Below are 4942 nucleotides of genomic sequence, written 5' to 3' on the forward strand. Positions count from 1 at the left end.
ACAGCGGCTGACTGTGAGCACAGTGTGCTCAGGTGGGCAAGGGGCCAATGGCACCTGGATTGTCCCAGCCATGGTGTGTCCAGCAGGAGCAGGGCAGTGTCTGTTCCCTGTGCTGGGCACTGGTGGGGTCACACCTCAAATCCTGGGGTCAGTTTTGGGCCCCTGCTGACAAGAAAGGCATTGAGGGGCTGGAATGTGTCCTGGGAAGGGAAGGGAGCTGGGGAAGGGTCTGGAGGAGCAGGAGAACTGAGGGAGCTGGGGGGGCTCAGCCTGGAGAAAAGGAGATTCAGGGGGAACCTTCTTTCTCTCTCCAACTCCCTGACAGGAGGGGGGAGCTGGGGGGGGTCGGGCTCTGCTCCCAGGGAACAAGGGACAGGACGAGAGGAAACGGCCTCAAGCAGTGCCAGGGAGGGTCAGGTTGGTTTTGCTGTGTATTTCAAGGCCAGGTTGGATGGGGCTTGGAGCAACCTGGTCTAGTGCAAGGTGTCACTGCCCATGGCAGGGAGTAGAACAAGATGAGCTTTAAGGTCCCTTCCAACCCAAACCAGTCTGGGATTCTGTTTATTTGGGATCTCTTCAAAGATCAGGAGGAAATGGGTGGTCCCATCCCAGCAGAATCCCTGGAGACTCATCTGTTACCCATGTTTGGGGACTCAGAAGACAAAGAGGCTGTAAACTTGAGCCAACAGTGTCCCAGAAACCACAGCTGAACTGTTCTGTAGGTTTTATTAGCCAGAGTCTTCATCCTGGCAAGAGTCTCTTCTGAGCTTCCCCACAGTACATCCTATTACCCATCCCTAATTATTCAGCTCTAGTTGAGCAAAGCTTTGTCTTTCTCTTTTTAATTTTCTTTTTTTTTTTATTTTTCTTTTTTGTGTTAGCCTGAAAACCTATATTTAAATAAGAAGAGGAGGAAGGCATTTTCAATCCCAGCTGGATAGTTCCTAAAATGCATAGAGGTAAAGCCTGACCAGACAGATGCTCTGAGAACTTGCTGGTACTTTCCTCAGCTGCTTTGGGTAAGTAAAGCTGGACTTGAGCTCAACTTGTGCCACGTTCTGCCTTGCTCAAAGCCTCTTGGACAACATCCACGTCCATTTTGCTGGATTTGTGACACAGGACTGTGTTGGGATGTTCATGAAGCCTTTCTGGTTTTCCATGTTTTGTTTCCACCCCAATCCTGTTGTGGGTACCTCTCAATGCCTCTTCCCACATCTTGCTGTGTGAAGCCCAGGAACTGTGATCTTTGGGAGGTATTTGGGGAAGTATTTGGGATCAGCAGAGAGGGATGCCGTGGTGGCAAAGGGGTTTTTATGGAGGTAAATTCAGGAGAAGAACTGGGTAGATTTGGGGCTATTTCTTGAGCAGAAAGTGAGATGAACACATGATTGAGCCAGAAACACCCAGCAGTGACCACAGACTAGACCTTCTCCCCTCACTGGGAAAAGGAGAATGAAATACTCTCTGAAATAGAAACAACACACGTGAAATCCCAGTACAAGGGTCCAGACCCCAAGAGATTAAAATTCCTGACCTAAGGCTACATGGAAGGTGGTGGCAGAGGCTTCCTCCAGCCTATTCCACTCCTCTTCATCACCGGCTTCCTCTCCATCCCAATAATTTGAGTTAAGGAGGTTTAGTCTTGCCTTGTAATCTTGATTTGGAGTTTCATTTTGAATTACTTGAGTCTCATGTGCCATTTCAAATTGATTTGTTATGCCAAGTACTTGCCAAATGCATAATGAGGGTCTAAATTGGACGGTATGTAACGAGGCAGAGATTCAATTATTCCAAGCACTCCTGCTCTGAAAAAAGCCTCAGTTATTGCTGTCACATGCGTTTTGGGACCTTCCCTCACACATCCACACACACACAGAGGCACTTCACGGTTTCTAGAGCCTGCCCCGTTATTTATTATTATTATTATAAACATTGCTGTTTTCACGCATGAGCTCCGGGCTGGGAGTTCACCCTGCAGGGATTTGTATTAATGAAAACTGGAGCAGCTTTCAGGGGGAATCTCTGCTCCATCTCCTCCAATCCATTCACAAAGTCTGTGTGGCAGCTCCTAAAGACCGACGGCAGGACTGAGAATTAATCAAATGAAGGAGCTATTAACGACAGCACATCAAAGAGAGATGGAAAGTCTTCACATGATCAGCAAAAAAAAAGCTTTTATCTCTTTCTAACAAATGTGAGAATCCAGACACAGCCCTGAAGCGCAATTAGAGGATGTGAATAATTATATTTGCCACCCCTAATCACATCTTTCCTCGATTTCAGGGTATTCTGAGAAGCAAGGCTGGTACCTGTACCCTGTTTTACAAATGGGGAAATTGAGACACCACAGGGCTTTGCAGAGCCTCTGGGACAGGGAGGAGGAAACATGTGGGTTAGCCCTTTTTCCTCCCAAATTTTCTGCATCACCTTGCAAAATATTCCCAATTTCATCTGTGTCATGGACTAAGGAATGGTTTCCTGGACCAAGGAATGGTTTCCTAGACGGCTGAATGAATCTATTTTGTGGACTCATGAATGATGGGATAACCCAGACCCAGATGTGGGCACTGGATCATGGAATCATGGAATCTCAGAATGGTTTGGAAGGGACCTTAAAGGTCATCTCATCCCACCCCCTGCCATGGGCAGGGATACCTTTCACTAGCCCAGGTTGCTCCAAGCCCCATCCAACCTGGCCTTGGACCCTTCCAGGGATGGGGCAGCCACAGCTTCTCTGGGCAAAGTGGATTGAGCCTCCTGGCTTTTCCCTGGCCCTGATTTGCAGTCCAGGTATCTTTAAATGTTGAAGCAGCCTCCAAAATACAGGTCCAGGACCCCCTCCTGTAGTTTTATAGCTGTCCTTGAGTTGGATGGGAGGAGGAGGAGGTGATTGCATTATTGCTCACATCACATTTGGGGGCAATCCTGCAAACTTTGGAGCTCAAACCCTCCTTTCACCTCTTCACTTTGGATCTAGATGAGCAAAGATCAGCCTCAGGTCCAAACCTCCCTCTCTCCTCCACGTTGCAGATTCCAGTAGCCAGAAGCTTTTCTTCCCATCTCCCTCGTGACGAAATGTCACTGGTGCCACGGCTGACACCAGGGCTGGGAGCTACCGTGAATCATCCTCATTAAAAAGCATTTCAATTCAGCTCACAGAGATGCTTCTCACCCTCTTTGCTGCCATAACAGAGCTATTAAAAGCTCCCGTGAAAGGCAGGCAGCAGATGATGGGCACAGGCAGGTACAGCCTGGAACACTGTTGCAGAGGGGGCATGGGGTAAAAACCACATTTTCTCCCTCATTCCCCACGCCAGAGCCAGGAGAAGGAGACTGGAACTGCTGGAGGCATCTCCACCTGAGATGATTTCTCTAACTGAAATTAGTTTGCAGCAAGTTTGGAGTCGGGTTTTCACCCAGGCAATAAGTGACAAGGTGAAAGGACACAGCCTCAAACTCTGCCAGGGAAGGCTTGGGTTGGACATCAGGAGGAATTTCTTCATGGAAAGGGCTTTGGAAGGGTCTGCCCAGGGAGGTGGTGGAGTTCCCATCCCTGGAGGTGTTTAAGGAAAGGCTGGACACTGCACTCAGTGCTCTGGGCTGGATGACAAGGTGAGGATTGGCCATAGGTTGGACTCAACGATCCTGGAGGTCTTTTCTGACCTAAATGATTCTGTCACTCTGTGATGACATAGAGGATTCTTCCTGGGAATGGAGGGACTTGACCTTAAGTCACAGAGGCTCCTGGGGAGGTTTATGAGTGATGGTGGTCACCTGAAAGGGGGGTGGATTGGGAAGCAGGGTGTGTGTAGGGTGTGTGTAGGGTCTATATGGCCAGCAGAGCTTCTTCAGCATCCGTCATGTCCCCAGATCCACATTATCCACCTCCCCTGGGCTCTGGCATCACTGTGTACCTGCAGTGCTGAATGTGCTCATGTGTGTTGCAGAAACTGGAGGATTTAGGAGGATTTCCCTGCTGAATTTTGGCTCATGCCAACTGTTGAGCAAGGAGGGTTTTTTGGGGGTTGATTTTCCTCTAACAGGCTCTGCCACCCTCGTGCATTTCCCAGCCATGAGTCACAACTCATCCTCTGCTTTTCCCCCTCCCTGACATCTTCAGGCACCTCATGAGATTTTTAGCAGATAGCAACAATATTATCTTGTGCAGGGTTTTCTCTGTCTCTCTGCTGCAGGAGGGCTGGAAATTCACCATTTGAGTGAAAAGTGAGGCTTTTCCATCACTGCTGAGTGACAGGAGTTGGGGTCAGCAGAGAGGGAACCCAGCCCAGACGTGATGACATCTGGCAAGAGCAGTGTTCCTGTGTGTGGGGGACACCTGCACACTCCTCATGATGGGCCAAATGGAGGAATCAAAAGCAGAAATAAGTCCTGGCAATTAATAAAGCATTGCCAAAGTCAGTATTTATTAGGAGGGTGTCACAAAACTTTGATGCCGAGGGGAAAGCTGCAGAACGTGTCCTGGTGGGGAATTCCATGACATCTCCTCTCCCTGCCCAGGATGTTGAAAGCCACCCCTGGTCCTGCTCCCACTGGCATCTCCACCCTCTTTCTCGACTCTGCACCCACCACTCAACAGTCAAAATGACTTTACTGTAAGGAAAAGCTGTGAGAAAAAGGCAAAGTCAACTGATTTCCTCTCTCTAGGTTGTTCTGCATCTCATTTTGTGCTTCCCCAAGAGAAGAAGAGGAAGAAAGCAGCAAAGAAAACACCAGATTTGCATTAAAAAGGAAAGTAAGTGGCAAACAGAAATAAGGTCAAAGGGGAGAAGGGACTTTTGGGGAGAGTTCCCCTTTTGAGGTCTTCTCAAGTTTCCTTTCCTTTCTTGCCATCTCCAGGTTTTAATAATGCAGTGATATATATTTGCACCAAACCCCTCCATCTCAGAGTCATTTCTGTTTGCAATGACTTCAGTGAATTCAT

This window comes from Corapipo altera, unplaced genomic scaffold, assembly GCF_003945725.1.
Source record: "Corapipo altera isolate COAL_440 unplaced genomic scaffold, ASM394572v1 202, whole genome shotgun sequence".
NCBI classification, from domain to species: Eukaryota; Metazoa; Chordata; class Aves; order Passeriformes; family Pipridae; genus Corapipo; species Corapipo altera.